At 43.5% G+C, this 17,659-nt stretch overlaps 1 long non-coding RNA gene across 1 annotated transcript in view; it reads left to right on the top strand.

The window, feature by feature from the left end:
* The window catches only part of LOC115099648, a 266,836-nt gene extending 251,253 nt beyond the window's left edge, over positions 1 to 15,583 (top strand). Inside the window, exon 7 of the long non-coding RNA XR_003858834.1 lies at positions 15,493 to 15,583. This is a non-coding gene — a long non-coding RNA (uncharacterized LOC115099648). The remainder of the gene's footprint in view (positions 1 to 15,492) is intronic.
* The last annotated feature ends 2,076 nt before the right edge of the window (positions 15,584 to 17,659 follow it).

Raw genomic sequence — 17,659 nt, 5'->3', positions numbered from 1 at the left:
AAGTCTATTCCATGTTACCATTGCTAATGGCAGTGGCTATTCTCTAAGTCAACTTAATAGCAGGTAATGGACTTCTCCTCCAAGAACTTATCCAATCCTTTTTTAAACACAGCTATACTAACTGCACGAACCACATTCTCTGGCAACAAATTCCAGAGTTTAATTGTGCTTTGAATGAAGAAGAACTTTCTCTGATTAGTTTTAAATGTGCCCCATGCTAACTTCATGGAGTGCCCCCTAGTCTTTCTATTATCTGAAAGAGTAAATAACCGATTCACATCTACCCGTTCTAGACCTCTCATGATTTTAAACACCTCTATCATATTCCCCCTCAGTCGTCTCTTCTCCAAGCTGAACAGCCCTAACCTCTTCAGCCTTTCCTCATAGGGGAGCTGTTCCATCCCCTTTATCATTTTGGTCGCCCTTCTCTGTACCTTCTCCACTGCAACTATATCTTTTTTTATACCCCTTTGTGCCTGGTTTCTAATGATCTGTGTCCTTGTGGCCTCCTTCTCGTTCTTGGTTGCACTGGATGGGTGTGCTATCTTTTTCTTTTTTTGTAACTATAACAGATGGGCACCTTCTCCCAAAATGTTGCTGTGTTGGAATGGAGTAATGATGGTTGAGCAGACCCTAGGGTGCAGCTAAAAGCTTCCAGTCTCCTAACTTGCAAGTCCTTAGAAGCACAAAAACTCCGATTCTCAAACTCCCCACCCCTCTAAAAAACAGGACTCTCCTGCAAGTGATTAAAAAGATCTAAGGAAACTAGGAAAATACCTATAGTATTTGAATGCAATCCACTTTAGTGCTGAAAATTGGAATATAAATCAAATAAATAAGAATCAGTGGCATGGGATCTTCTTAGTGTTTGGGTAATTGCCAGGTTCTTATGGGCTGGATTGGCCTCTGTTGGAAACAGGATGCTGGGCTCGATGGACCCTTGGTCTGACCCAGCATGGCAAGTCCTTATGTTCTTAAGGATAAAGGCTATCTTCCAATATTCTTTAACTAACTTCTGGCTCTCAGGATTGGGACTCCAGTTCAAGAAATGGAAAAGTTAGCAGTTTGCCTCCCTAGAGTGGTTGCCCCCCAAAAAAAATGAAACAAAAGGAGATACCGCACACGAACGCCTTTCTTTGGCTCTGTTTCCTTTCTACGAGCACACAGCGGATCCAGTACTGTTAGAGGAGATACCGCACACGAACGCCTTTCTTTGGCTCTGTTTCCTTTCTACGAGCACACAGCGGATCCAGTACTGTTAGAGGAGATACCGCACATGAACGCCTTTCTTTGGCTCTGTTTCCTTTCTACGAGCACACAGCGGATCCAGTACTGTTAGAGGAGATACCGCACACGAACGCCTTTCTTTGGCTCTGTTTCCCTTCTATGAGCACACAGCGGATCCAGTACTGTTAGAGGAGATCCCGCACACGAACGCCTTTCTTTGGCTCTGTTTCCTTTCTACGAGCCACAGCGGATCCAGTACTGTTAGAGGAGATACCGCACACGAACGCCTTTCTTTGGCTCTCTTTCTCTTCTACGAGCACACAGCGGATCCAGTACTGTTAGAGGAGATACCGCACACGAACGCCTTTCTTTGGCTCTGTTTCCTTTCTACGAGCCACAGCGGATCCAGTACTGTTAGAGGAGATCCCGCACACGAACGCCTTTCTTTGGCTCTGTTTCCTTTCTACGAGCCACAGCGGATCCAGTACTGTTAGAGGAGATACCGCACACGAACGCCTTTCTTTGGCTCTCTTTCCCTTCTATGAGCACACAGCGGATCCAGTACTGTTAGAGGAGATACCGCACACGAACGCCTTTCTTTGGCTCTGTTTCCTTTCTACGAGCACACAGCGGATCCAGTACTGTTAGAGGAGATACCGCACACGAACGCCTTTCTTTGGCTCTGTTTCCTTTCTACGAGCACACAGCGGATCCAGTACTGTTAGAGGAGATACCGCACACGAACGCCTTTCTTTGGCTCTGTTTCCCTTCTATGAGCACACAGCGGATCCAGTACTGTTAGAGGAGATCCCGCACACGAACGCCTTTCTTTGGCTCTGTTTCCTTTCTACGAGCCACAGCGGATCCAGTACTGTTAGAGGAGATACCGCACACGAACGCCTTTCTTTGGCTCTCTTTCCCTTCTACGAGCACACAGCGGATCCAGTACTGTTAGAGGAGATACCGCACACGAACGCCTTTCTTTGGCTCTGTTTCCCTTCTACGAGCACACAGCGGATCCAGTACTGTTAGAGGAGATCCCGCACACAAACGCCTTTCTTTGGCTCGGTTTCCTTTCTACGAGCACACAGCGGATCCAGTACTGTTAGAGGAGATACCGCACACGAACGCCTTTCTTTGGCTCTGTTTCCCTTCTACGAGCACACAGCGGATCCAGTACTGTTAGAGGAGATACCGCACACGAACGCCTTTCTTTGGCTCTGTTTCTTTTCTACGAGCACACAGCGGATCCAGTACTGTTAGAGGAGGTACTTCTGTTTCCTTTCTACGAGGACACAGCGGATCCAGTATTGTTAGAGGAGATACCGCACACGAACGCCTTTCTTTGGCTCGGTTTCCTTTCTACGAGCACACAGCAGATCCAGTACTGTTAGAGGAGATACCGCACACGAATGCCTTTCTTTGGCTCTGTTTCCTTTCCACGAGCACACAGCGGATCCAGTACTGTTAGAGGAGATACCGCACACAAACGCCTTTCTTTGGCTCTGTTTCCTTTCTACGAGCACACAGCGGATCCAGTACTGTTAGAGGAGATACCGCACACAAACGCCTTTCTTTGGCTCTCTTTCCCTTCTACGAGCACACAGCGGATCCAGTACTGTTAGAGGAGATACCGCACACAAACTCCTTTCTTTGGCTCTGTTTCTTTTCTACGAGCACACAGCGGATCCAGTACTGTTAGAGGAGGTACTTCTGTTTCCTTTCTACGAGGACACAGCGGATCCAGTATTGTTAGAGGAGATACCGCACACGAACGCCTTTCTTTGGCTCTGTTTCCTTTCTACGAGCGCACAGTGGATCCAGTACTGTTAGAGGAGGTACTTCTGTTTCCTTTCTACGAGGACACAGCGGATCCAGTACTGTTAGAGGAGATACCGCACACGAACGCCTTTCTTTGGCTCTGTTTCCTTTCTACGAGCGCACAGCGGATCCAGTACTGTTAGAGGAGATACCGCACACGAACGCCTTTCTTTGGCTCTGTTTCCTTTCTACGAGCGCACAGCGGATCCAGTACTGTTAGAGGAGATACCGCACACGAACGCCTTTCTTTGGCTCTGTTTCCTTTCTACGAGCGCACAGCGGATCCAGTACTGTTAGAGGAGATACCGCACACGAACGCCTTTCTTTGGCTCTGTTTCCTTTCTACGAGCGCACAGCGGATCCAGTACTGTTAGAGGAGATACCGCACACGAACGCCTTTCTTTGGCTCTGTTTCTTTTCTACGAGCACACAGCGGATCCAGTACTGTTAGAGGAGATACCGCACACGAATGCCTTTCTTTGGCTCTGTTTCCTTTCTACAAGCACACAGCGGATCCAGTACGGTTAAGTGCTCTTTCTGCAGCAGGAGGCAGGGAAGTGAGAAAAGATTGGCTTCCATCCTTTTCACCCTGTAGCTCGCTTCCGGTTCTGGAAAATTCTGTGGCTCGCCACAGGAATGAACATCCTGCAGGGGGAGTGCTTAGCAATGAGTTCAGTCCTTCTTCCTGCTCTCACCAACAACCCTGATGGGGTCATATTGCTCGGGTAAGAATCCAGCAGACCCTTTCATTGATAAGGGAAGCCTGGAAAGTACTCAATGCTTAAGTACAGTTGCCATTTGGTACCGGTTAATACTGATTGCCGGTCATCTTTAATTCAGCTAGCCTGGATATTTTATTTCAAATTTAAGTTAGAGAATAAAAAAAGAAACCTAGGTTCAAATGAAGGTTAACAAGGGCTGCTTACTGCTTTTCTTCTTGCTTTTGTACTGCGGACGGAAGGAATTGCCTCACTTTGGAAGATGTGTGGGATTTTATTATAAATGAAGTTGTGGGTGGTCCCCTTCTCTGCCAGGATGCACGACCACCAAGGGCCCCTGCAGAGCAGACGCATTCTCGCCAGCACGCCGAGAGGCGATCCTAGACAAGTCCACCTTCATTTCTCTCAGGTCTTCGGCGTCACCGTAGCAATGCTGCTTCCACCCCTGCAAAACTCTCCGAGTAAGAGAGTGCACAGGGCTACTGCCAGCCAGGAAACACACGACCAGATCCGGCCCACAATTCTAACCGAATCAAGTAAGCCACAAGTTCTGTAATCTCCAAAGTTTACTGTGGGAAGGAAAGGCGCTGGGTTAGCAGATCCCATGCAAGACCCCCCCCGAGCTGCGGTTACTAGAAGGCAGCTCCAGGTCCTCATGGAGAGGCTGAACCTGTCCTAATTTCATTCTGTTGCATCTATGGACTTATAGTTCCACAGATGTCAGCAGAGCCTCTTCTGAGTGCTTTTCAGGGCTGGCGCAGCTCAGTGGACGTAGAAGACAGACCGCGTCCAAAGGCACAGCCTTCCTCTGGGGGACTCAGCCTTTCATTCTGGTACTTCAGAGGTGACTCCTCTCTCCTTCAAGCTCCTTAATGCATTTGAATCTTTGTAGCAGGTAAGTATTAAGGTCTTTTAGCTCCTAATTGACTGTCCTATATCCTACTAAGGGGTAGATTTTCAAAACAGCGTGCGGCCATTCGTGTGCGCCTGGTTCCGGGCACGCGCCGATTTTATAACACGCGCGCGCATGTTATAAAATTCGATGGCCGCGTGCACATGTGCCGGAGTTTAAAATCCGCGCACACATAGACGGGTGGGTGGCATGCGCTGGGGGGGGCCCGAATTTTGCATGAATATGTGCAGCAACGCAATTGGGCCTCCCCCTGTTCCCTCCCAGTCCGCTCCAATTAAGGGAAATTCCCTACCCCCTACCTATCCTTCCTTCCCTTTCCCCTCTCCACCCTGACCCCTAATGCCTATCTGGCTACCCTGAATTTTTTAATTTTTTTTACTTACTGCTCCTCGGGAGCAGAAGCGAGTTGTGCGGGCCGGCCGATGTTCCCCGGGACAGCGTACAATAGCGCTGTCCCAGCCTGCCCCCCGCCCGGGCCCGTCCCTTTGAAGCAGCCCGGCACTTGGGTGCATAGACTGGGGTTTGTGCGCATGGCCGGGCCTCTTTGTGCGCGGTGCATGCAAGACCCAGCCACGCGCGTAAACCCCAGCTTTTACGTGTGTGGGCCTTTGAAAATTTGGCCATAAGTGTATCTTTTGCCTGAGCAACAGTCTCTGACCTGAGGGGACCTCTGTGGTCTTGAAAAGTCATGTACTACGGCATCTCTGTGTAATTTTGCACAGAAATACAAAATCTGTAGGGGGGAGATGTCTAAATCCACTATTTAAAGGCCTTGGAGTGAAGGAAATCTTAGGAGAGAGAGCCAATGAGAAAACGGTGATACTGAAACCCTGATGAGTTGGCAGCTCAGAAAATGTTACATTTGCACTAAGACCTTACGTTACACAATGAGGTGTAATTAGGAGGCAAAAACGCACCTAAAAGTTACACCAGTTTCCAAAGTGGACTTATCCCATCAAATGTTCTGGTGCATACACTTTATCAGCTGCATGGAAAATTTTCAGGAAAATGTGTGTGCATACTTTTCAAAATCCAGAAGCATGGACAAGTTCAAACTCTTCCCAAGGAACACCTCCACTCCATCCTGGTACATTTATGAGCAAATAGGACATACATGTGTACGTTTAAGAACATAAGAAGTTGCCATGCTGGGTCAGACCAAGGGTCCATCAAGCTCAGCATCCTGTTTCCAACAGTGGCCAATCCAGGCCATAAGAACTTGGCAAGTACCCAAACATTAAACAGATCCCATGCTTCTAGTGCCAGAAATAAGCAGTGGCAATTCCCTATGTCAGTTTGATTTATAGCAGTTTAAGGACTTCTCCTCCAGGAACCTGTCCAAACCTTTTTTAAACCTAGCTATGCTCTCTTTACCGCATCCCCTGGCAACAAATTCCAGAGTTTAATTGTGCGTTGAGTGAAAAAGAACTTTTCACCGATTAGTTTTAAATGTGCCCCATGCTAACTTCATGGAGTGCCCCCTAGTCTATTATCCGAAAGAGTAAATAACCTATTCACATCTATCCGTTCTAGACCTCTCATGATTTTAAACACCTCTATCATATCCCCCCTCAGCCGTCTCTTCTCCAAGCTGAACAGCCCTAACCTCTTTAGCCTTTCCTCATAGGGGAGCTGTTCCATTCCCTTTATCATTTTGGTCGCCCTTCTCTGTACCTTTTCTAATGCAACTCTATCTTTTTTTTTTTTTTTTTTTTTATTTATGCAGTTTAAAAAGATTTTGACAGCAAATAAATGTCAATTACAAGGCAATTTATGTATATAATTGATCAAATTGATCAGTACGCAAGACAAACAAATTAAAGGAAAATTCTTTATACATTGCCAGTTATAAGGAAAAGGAAGGCCCCAATTCAATTAGTATGGAGCATAAATTAAGCAAAATTACTTAAGGAATAGGTGTGTTTAAATGCAATTACAAATATATAAACCAATGACCAACCTGGTGAAAGTTCATTTTTTAACTCTTGAGTCTATAAATTTTTTAAGTTCCAATGGTTCTAGAAATACGTATCGCTCATTTAGATGTTTAACGATACATTTACAGGGGAAATAAACTGTCATCTGGGCTCCCAGTTGCTTAACATCTGGACCCATCTGAAGAAAGTTTTTCCTCCTTATCTGTGTATTTTTTGTAATGTCTGGGTACATCCAAATTTTCCCGTTAAGATATAACTTTTCCTGGTTTCTTAGGAATAATTTTAACACATTATCCCTATCTTCTATCTTTTGAAACTTCACACATAGGGTACCTCTTGACTCAATTTGATTTTCCATTGATTCTTCAATAAAGTCTGTAAGATTTACTAAAGGATGGGTCTGATTTAACACATCACAGTTTTCTTGTTTTTTTGAAACAATATAAAAGATTTTTTCTAAAGAGGGCATATTCTCAGAGGTAATTAATAAATTTTCAATCAAAAATCTCTTAAATTGTTCCAAAGGAGATATTAGTTTAACTGAGGGGAAATTCAATATTCTCAGATTTTTATAACGAGAATTATTTTCAAGTACCTCTAACCTTCTAGAGTTCGAGGTTTCTCCTTTTATCAGCCCTAGTTGTACTTCCTGAATCTGAACTAATTGTTTCTCTAAAATCTCACATTTCTCAGCATTTTTCTTAACTTTTTCTTCTACAATTTTCCCTTGTGTTTGTACTTCAGACATTTTCACTTCTAGATTTTTCATAGATGTTTTTAAATCCATTAAAACTTCCCATATATTTTCAAGTGTGACACCACAATTTTCCTTAAATTGAGGATTTCTTTTCTTAATGACACTTTCACCAGGTTGTGAGTAGTTACCAAGCCCTACCCCTCCTTTAGCGCCTTTGGGTGTTGATGTAGAGGGATCCAAAGATATAGATCTTCCTTCATTGCTCTCCTCTACTACTACCAACGAAGTATCTTTGGAACTTCCTCCTATATTCACTCCATTTCCAAGTCCCTCCCCGAGGATGGGCATTGAGTCCACATCTTTGGTAGGATTCAGCCCTCTGAACCTGGATTGAGTGACGGAGAGTGTGAACAGAGTGTGAAGGGCTGAAAGAGCTTTGCCCTTCGCAGCTGAAAGATTCCTGCTGATTTCTGCTTACTTTTCTCTCCGTGGAGGTTTGTCAGCTACTTCCTGGTTCCTGTGCCTGACGTCATCAAGGGGAGGGGCCGGTAGTGCTAAAACCGGACCCCCCCCTCGGCGCGCAGTCGCCGTCCCGGCGCGCGGTTGATGCCGCTTTTCCGGGTTACTTTAAAGACTGAAATCGGAGAGTGAAAGTAAATGAAGAAGAAGTAATGAATATTAAGTAAGTTGTAATATTTAATTTCCCCTTCAAAAGTTCTAACACTCTGTCCCTCACTGAAGGTCTCTATATTATTAAATTAAGGTGACGTCTGAGAAGGATATAGCCTTATTAAAGTATGCCTCATACTAAGAGGAAGGGAAGATTGCGCCCAGAGACCCCGACTGCTCCCAATCTAGCTTCCTCCCAACCGCTAATTGAAAACTTTCTCAGAACATTAAATGCAGATACTCCGGGTGCATCTGAACTAGATATGGAGCAGGAGCAGCTACCATTATCTCAGGAACAATTTCAGACTTCTTTAAGCCCCGGAGCACTTTTGACTCCAGAACTGCAACTCTATCTTTTTTAGAGATGCGGCAACCAGAACTGCAGTCTCATCATCAGGTCTCACATATTGGGTGGGCAATTTTGTAAAAGGCCATTTCTACATGTAAAACACGCTATTTTTCATGTAAATGCCTTTGAGAATTGCCCTTCCTAGATTTACTTTACGGCCATTAATAAATTCCCACTGGTAGAGCAACAATAAATGGCTCCAAGTGCCCTTCCCATTGAGAGGAGTACTTTTCAATCACTGGAGGTGACAGTGCAGTCCATCTGCACCATTTAATGCCAGCCAGACCCATGTGGCCCATGTACTTATCCTTGACTCCATGCTACCCATTCATCAGTGTTCACAGTAGGGATGTGAATCGTTTTTGAACGATTAAAATTATCGTCAGATAATTTTAAAATCGTCCAAAATCGTTAGAGTGCACAATACAATACAAATGCCCACGATTTATCGTCAGGGGCATTTGTATTGTATCGTTAAATAGGGCACACCAAAAAAGCCCCTAAATCCCACCCTGACCCTTTAAATCGACCCGACCCGACCCATTGCTATTTTTTTTTACGGAGGCCCGCGCCGCAAAAAAAAACAAACCCCATCTGACCCTTTAAATCGACCCTCCCGACCCATCGCTAATTATTTTTTTACGGAGGCCCGCGCCGCAAAAAAAACAAAAAAACCCATCCGACCCCTTAAATCGACCCCCCCCCTCCCGACCCGACCCATCGCTAATTATTTTTTTACGGAGGCCCGCGCCACAAAAAAAACAAAAAAACCCATCCGACCCTTTAAATCGACCCCCCAAAACCTTTTAAAGTTACCTGGTGGTCCAGGGGGTCCTCGGGGGGCCTCGGGGAGAGGAGAGATCCAGGGGGGCCTCGGGGAAAGATTTCCCAGGCATCACCTGTTCTAAAAAAAAAAAAAATGGCGCCGATGCCCCTTTGCCCTTACCATGTGACATCAGCCCATAGTATAATATGGGCTGATGAGTAAAGATGGCGCCGGACATCCAGTGCTCCTACCATGTGACAGGGGCCGGCCAATGGCACGGATACCCTGTCACATGGTAAGGGCAAAGGGGCAACGGCGCCATTTTTTTTTTTTAGAACAGCTGATGCCTGGGAAATCTTTCCCCGAGGCCCCCCTGGATCTCTCCCCGAGGCCCCCCTGGACCACCAGGTAACTTTAAAAGGTTTTGGGGGGGGTCGATTTAAAGGGTCGGATGGGGTTCTTTTTTTTTTTTTGCGGCGCGGGCCTCCGTAAAAAAAAAATAGCGATGGGTCGGGTCGGGAGGGGGGGGGTTGATTTAAATGGTCGGATGGGTTTTTTTGGTTTTTTTGCGGTGCGGGCCTCCGTAAAAAAATAATTAGCGATGGGTCGGGTCGATTTAAGGGGTCGGATGGGTTTTTTTTGTTTTTTTTGCGGCGCGGGCCTCCGTAAAAAAAATAATTAGCGATGGGTCGGGTCGATTTAAAGGGTCGGATGTGTTTTTTTTTGTTTTTTTTTGCGGCGCGGGCCTCCGTAAAAAAATAATTAGCGATGGGTCAGGTCGGGAGGTCGATTTAAAGGGTCGGATGTGTTTGTTGTTTTTTTGTGGTGCGGGCCTCCTAAAAAAATGTGAATTGGAATCGGAAACGATTCCAATTCACATATCGTAACGATCAGATTCGAGCCCCCCCTCCCCCCGCAGCCGAATCTGATCGTTAAGACGATCTGGCACACGATTCACATCTCTAGTTCACAGTTAATGGTCCTGATTCACCCATGCTCAAATTAACTGTCCACATTCACTGGAAGTCCACGCCATGGGCCATAATCATGCACCCATTCACCAGTCATCCATTTCCTACCTTCCATTCACCAGTGCTAAAAATACTACCCATTCACCATAATTTAAATTTATAGTTTGCAAATCTAATATCAAACTTTTTCCTAGTATGAGTAACGTTTCTATTTCCCTGGTTGATGAAATCAGCATTTTAGGAATGAAATGTGATGCCCACTTATCTGTAATGAGCCAGATCTCAGCTTTATTCCACTCTGTATTCTATAATCTGCGTATGATCTGCAATATCAAATCCTTATTGGTCAAATCTGACCTAAAATTGCTATCTCGCACCTTCATGTTGTCACGTATCGATTATTGTAATTCCATGTACTTGGGCATCGCTTCCAATATTTAAAGGTCTCTGATATCGCTAACAAACCGAGTTAGCAAGGAAGGGGATTGCTTCGGCTTTTCTCCCACGCTACTCTGCCTCCTCGGACTTACCAGAGGTACCCGCTCCTCGGGGGCCTCGCTCTCTTTTCTCTATTTCAGATTGCAGATAGGAACCGGTACTCGCTCCTCGAGGGCCCATGTTCCTGAACACTCTGAAGATTCTCTACTGCCTGGAAGCTATCGCAGATACAGACATTTGTGAGTTACCATCGCTCTCTCAGAGCTTTCCCTGGAACCAGGTACTCGCTCCTCGAGGGCCTAATCCTTTCCAGCTCCTGAGCTTCCTTGAGACCTTATGTGAGTTTTGTCATCTAGTTCTCTTCATGAACTTTGCCTACTCTACCAACTCACTTTCTACAGTTTCTCAACAGCTCAGCCATCCTGGGATCGTTGTTCCAGTACCTGAGGGACTACAGCCCTGCCGGGCATACCAGCTCACTACTGCCACCTCTGGTGGTTTCAAAAACCTGTTTAATAAAAGAACTAATATGTGTCTGTCTCCATACTCAAGCCTAGCCGGTGGTCCCTCTCGGGATATCCTCCCGGGGGAGTGGTCATCTGCCACCGGCCCTGGGATCCACCCACTACTATATCAGAATTACAGATTGCTACTTCCAGCTCTACACAGAGCTTTCCTAACAAGATTGTTAACTCCTCCCTCTTCAGGAGCCCGCAACACAGATTCCTAACAGATTGCTAACTCCTAGCACCAGATCCTGAACAACCATGGAGCGATACAGAGGCATTATGATATTCTCAGTTTTATTCACCATTCCCTTCTTAATAATTCCTAACATTCTGTTTGCTTTTTTGATTGCCGCAGCACACTGCACTGACAATTTCAATGTGTTATCCACTATAACGCCTAGATCTCTTTCCTGGGTGGTAGCTCCTAATATGGAACCTAACATAATGGGTAATTTTTCCCTATATGCATCACCTTGCACTTGTGCACATTAAATTTAATTTGCCATTTGGTTGCCTCCTGCAATTTATCACAATCCACCTGTGATTGAACTACTCTGGATATTTTTGTGTCATCTGCAAATTTGATCACCTCATTCATCGTATCCCTTTCCAGATCATTTATAAATATATTGAAAAGCACTGATCCAAGTACAGATCCCTGAAGCACTCCATTGTTTACCTTATTTCACTGAGAAAATTGACCATTTAATCCTATTGCTTCCTGTCTTTTAACCAGTTTGCAATCCACAAAAGGACATCTCCTATCCCATGATTTTTTAGTTTTCTTAGAATCCTCTCATGAGGGACTTTGTCAAATGCATTCTGAAAATCCAAATACACTACATCTACCGGTTCACCTTTATCCACATGTTTATTAACCCCTTCAAAGAAATGTAGCAGATTTGTGAGTCAAGACTTCCTTGGGTAAAGACATGCTGACTTTGTTCCATTAAACCATGTCTTTCTATTTGCGCTGTGATTTTGTTCTTTAAAATAGTTTCCACTAATTTTCTAGTGCTGAAGTCAGGCTCACCAGTGTATAGTTTCCTGGGTCACTCCTGGAGCCCTTTTTAAATATTGGAGTTACATTAGCCAACCTCCAGTCTTCAGGTAAAATGAACAATTTTATTGATAGATTATAAATTTTTACTAACATCTGAAATTATATTATATTTCTTTCAGAACCTTGGGTTGTATACCATCCCATCCAGGTGATTTACTACACTTTAGTTTGTCAATCTGGTCTACTACATCTTCCAGGTTCAACATGATTTGGTTCAGTTCATATCAAATCCATTTTGCGCAAAATGGCACCGGCCATTCAGCAACACGATTCGACTGCAGGAGGTCGTTCCGGACCCCCGCTGGACTTTTGGCAAGTCTTATGGGGGTCAGGAGGCCCCCCCCCCAAGCTGGCCAAAAGTCCCTGGGGGTCCAGCGGGGGTCCGGGAGCGATCTCCTACCGCGAATCGTTTTTCCATACGGAAAAACGATTCGACTGCAGGAGGTCGTTCCGGACCTCCGCTGGACTTTTGGCAAGTCTTGTGGGGGTCAGGAGGCCCCCCCAAGCTGGCCAAAAGTCCCTGGGGGTCCAGCGGGGGTCCGGGAGCGATCTCCTACGCTCCTGACGGGGGACAAAAAAACAAAATGGCGCCGGCCTGTCATATGACAGGTCAAAGGTAGCGCCGGCGCCATTTTGTTTCTACAACGCACGGAGGTCCGAGAGTAAAAGATCACACCGGGACCCTTCCTCTGGACCCCAGGTAATTTAAGGCATTTTGGGGGGGTTCGGGAGGGTGGGGGATTTATTTTAAAGGGTTGGGGTGGGTTTTAGGGTTGTTTTAGTGTGCCGGTTTTCCCGCCCTCCCCCTTCCCCCCGATTTACGATTTTTTGACGATAAATCGGGGGAATTGTTATTGTATCGCGGCTCTAACGATTTTTGACGATTTAAAATATATCGGACGATATTTTAAATCATCAAAAAACGATTCACATCCCTAATCTGTTTTCCATCTTAGAATCTCTGAGAATTCTGTGAGATGCGAACAAAAAGTGGTTGTCGAGATAACACTGTAACCATGTTTAAGCAGGTAATTGTTCAATGCTGATTAAACATTAAAATAATATTAATAATTCAGTGAGACATAATAGAGATTATACTATCAAAGAAATAATTGAGTAATAAAAGTAAGAATAAGAATATGTACTTTTGCATTATGCAAGCATTGATTTTGAAGTAGTTATAACACTATTTTAATAATTAAACCTTTCTCCAATTAAAAATTTTTTGAAAAAATCATTTGTCTCATTATGTAAACATATGTGAACAATATGGTTTCCGGAAGAACCATAGCACGGAAACTCTGCTTGTGTCCCTCTCAGACTCTATACTAAAAACCCTAGATACTGGTCACTCTTATTTACTGGCGCTACTTGATATTTCCTCTGCGTTTGACACTGTCAACCACAATACCCTGCTTTCTCTCCTCTCACAAATTGGCATCACTGGCACCGCCTTATGCTGGATCCAATCATTCCTGAAAGACAGGACATATAGTGTCAAGATGGGACACCAAACCTAGAAACCCAGAAATCTATCTCAAGGTGTCCCGCAAGGTTCCTCTCTATCATCAACTCTATTCAACGTTTACCTATCTCCTCTTTGTCGACTTCTGGTGAAACTGGATCTCCGTCATTTCATATACGCCGATGATGTACAGATCCTCATCCCCATCTATGATTCACTCGCTAATGCCATGAAAACCTGGGATTCGGCCCTTGCTGAAATAAAAAATCTACTCACAGAAAACTGTCTTGCTATAAACACTACCAAGACAGAACTCCTCATCATCACGCCACGCAAGAACACCTCCGCTAACACCACACCTATATCAACATCAGACCATCCCCATTTGCAGCAAGTCCGCAGCCTTGGCGTTATGATTGATAATCACTTTTCCTTAAAGAATTTCATCTCGGCCACAATCAAAAATGGTTTCTTCAAGCTACATATGCTAAAAAGAATTAAACCTCTCTTACACCCACAGGATTTCCGGACTGTGTTACAAGTCACAATTCTGCCGAAACTAGACTACTGTAACGCATTACTACTAGGTCTCCCGAAAAACGCTATTCAACCATTGCAGATGCTACAAAACTCTGCTGCTCGCTTACTCACCAATACTCGCCGACACGAACACATCACTCCAGCTCTCATGTTCCTGCACTGGCTTCCTGTAGCATACAGGATTACATTTAAAGTTCTCTCCCTCATTCATAAATCAATACATAACCAAGAGATGCAATGGTTTTCTGATCAGTTTATATTCCGTACATCTAATAGACCTATAAGAAATATCCACCAAGCTAAACTTGCCTCTCCCCCTCTTAAACACATCAAACACGTGACCACAAGAGACTGTTCTTTCTCCATAGCTGGTATCAACATCTGGAATAAAATGCCCATGGACTTGCGTCTCGAATCCTGCCATAAAACATTCAAAAAAACCCTCAAAACTTGGTTGTTCGAACAAGCTTTCACACTATGATCATCGATTAATCTGAAATGCCGTTTTCTTGTTTACGTTTCACTAGTTTCCTGTTACTATTCTCTCCCTTATGTTTGATTCAATCTGCTAATTTATCTGTTCTCCATTTACGCCTGCTATCCCTATTTGCAATATTTGTGACTTGACATTAACTATTGGAATAGGCCTGTAGCAGGTTAATCGCATATATTGCTCTTCTGCTTCGTTATTGAATTAGAATATGCATTTGTTCTTAATAGTTAAAGTAGTTATATTAGGCACGCCTGAATTCCGTTATTTATGTAAAGCCTGTTGCTGTCAATTGTTTACTTCCTGTAAAGCCTGTTGTATGTAAAGCCTGTTGCTAATTTATTGTTTACTGTAAACCGAGGTGATGTATATCTTACGTGCCGCGGTATATAAAAATCACTAAATAGATAAATAAATAAATATAGAAAATATCTTTACTTTATGGATCAAGGATTTTGTAGATTAGTTTTAAGCAAAGAGAATTAATTTAATCCTCTGAAATTAAATATCTAATCTGTATGTCTGTCTTATTTTTAGCTGAGAGTGACACTCGCATACAAATGTGTATGTAAATACATTTGTATAGTATGGATTAATAAAGTAACTGTTGCTCTAATATTTTTTAACCCCTCTAGATTTGTTACCAATCCTCTCTTGTTTTTGAAATGATATGTGTTGCATAATTTTTCCCCTGTTCTTATCAAATACATGTGACATGTTGGTTCTCATCTTCTTATTTTGGTATTTTATGTGTGTATATAATTTTCTGTTTTATCGAAAGGATTTTATACACTAAATTTGACTTTATCTATTGTAATTTGTGAAAAGTTTTATATGATATATTTGGGTTCAAAAATTTTTTTAATATATGTATATATATATATGTTCTTAATAAATATTAAATTATTGTTTTTACAGCTCCTGATGCAGCCAAAAAGGCAAAACTCGGCCAGAGTCAGGCACTACGATTTCTAAACTGAATCCAATATAATAAATTTACTTTCCAAGGCATCCGTCTTGTTTTTTGTTCTTTTCACATCTGTGGCTACGCTAGACTGACTTCCGTTTTGTTTTTTGGGACCATGTTTTAAATTTACCTTTCATTTTACCTGATAATGATTATCAATTAAAGCAAGTAACTAATGTAGGTACCTGGACAAACAATGTATACCTGCGTGTAGACACCCCTGGCCTTCTAGCCTATCATAATGACAACCCACAGCAATATTCCATTACTAATTTAGGCCCATGCCAACAAAGGACATACATTGGTTATGTCCTGGTAAGCCTTTCCTTAAGGATACTACAGAAGCTCTGTATGGTTTGTCCTCAATGTCTGAGAGAAATGTAAGATTTCCATGACAAAGTATGATGAATTCTCCAAAACCAAGGTTGCTGTTGTAAATAATGTTTGGTTAGTTAGCACGCTCTGAAAGAACTTGCTATTTCTAACAAGCGTGATGTCACCAGTAAGGTTCCCTTACCCAATAATGTTTCTTTAATCACAGTACCTAAGACCTCAATAGTTACTGTAGGGGGGGTGTCCTTATACTACTATAGAACCAGACCCAGTTCCCACAGAAGTAGAAATCCTGGGTGTGTTTCGGGGCCATGAAATTAACTTTGATAAAATCCTTTTATATCTTTTAGGCTATAAAGACTCTCACATTGTTGAACTGTCTGTAGACCAAGGCACAGCAGAAATTGCTGACTACAATTATGATTCCAGAGATGAAGATATTTTACAAACTGACTATGTACGCTCTTATGCCTTACTTGCCCTAGCCATGGTGATCGTAGCCCACCTGCTATTTCAATCACCCTCTTTAACAGGGTAAGGACTCTAATGAGACACACACGGAAAAGGTCTCACTGTAAAGCTATGCGCTTGTGAAACCTCCCACAGTCCTCATCTCTGGAATCGTATGAGGTACCAGATAACCAGTGATCACACTTCATCACTTTCCAGATTAGGGAGAGGAGGGTTGCACACACATAGTCTACCTCAAGTCTGAGATGATGTCCCTACCTCATATTTCTACAGCATGCACCACGTGAGAACTACATTATTTCTTTATTTCTTATCACCCTTATATATATTTCCTGTTACTATTATCCATTTAATTTCTGCATTACACTTTTTACCTTTCCTCATTATAATGATTATTTTATTCTTTATTATATCTATTACAGTATTACTTTACTCCCATTTTATTATTACTACTTTGATTCCTTATAAGTACTATGACTATTATTATTGTTGCATTATTCCTACCTCATGTTGATGATGTCATCATTGGTGGACTACAAGTCATACAGCTGAGGCCTGCATAGTAGCGGTAGTTAGGCTTAAGCGCGATAAGCTCCATTGCTGGCTCATCCCGCTTAAGAAGGGGGAAATGTAGGGAGATATCTCATGTTTACCAGTGAATTAAATATGAATCATAATAGCCTTATACAGGTCAAATACTGACAGGCCCCAGACACTTTCACAGAAAGAAGAAGGAATTTTGCCCAGGTGAACTTTAAAACCTTGTCTCTGTGGAAAAGGAAGAGGCCTTAAAAGGATACCTTATCAGATGTGCCTGTTTGAAGGGACCTGTTTAAATAAAGAAACCAGACAGAAGGACAATGTGACTAAAGCATAAGCAGGAGTCATGGTTCGGCCAAAGCAGAGTGCAGAGGTCATAAAGACCCCCCAGCCTTGGAAGGAAGGGGGGGGGGGCAGTCTGAGATGGAGAAAACCACTCTCACTCTAACACACAGCTTGGTATATAGACATGGAAGTTATCCCCCAGAAGTAATGGGGAGTGGGGAAAGACCTGCAATGCGGCAAAAGACCCTCCACACAACATGAGCTTATGCATATTTATCAGCTGGAAAGAATAAGACAGGGGGGCAAGGAAGAGAGAAAAAAAGGGGCTGAAGCAACGGACCCCTAGGAGAGCGACCCTGAAACCAAAGGAGGAGAAAGGTAAGCGAAGGACCCCCTTAAAAAGAAAGGGAGAGAAAAAAAGAGGGAGAAAGAGAGCACAAACCCTAGGAGAAAACCCGGAGAACAAGAAACTGTGCTGAGGTGTCCCTG

This window comes from Rhinatrema bivittatum, chromosome 9 (genome assembly GCF_901001135.1).
Source record: "Rhinatrema bivittatum chromosome 9, aRhiBiv1.1, whole genome shotgun sequence".
Classification (NCBI taxonomy): Eukaryota; Metazoa; Chordata; class Amphibia; order Gymnophiona; family Rhinatrematidae; genus Rhinatrema; species Rhinatrema bivittatum.
This window is presented reverse-complemented; position numbering and strand designations above follow the sequence as displayed.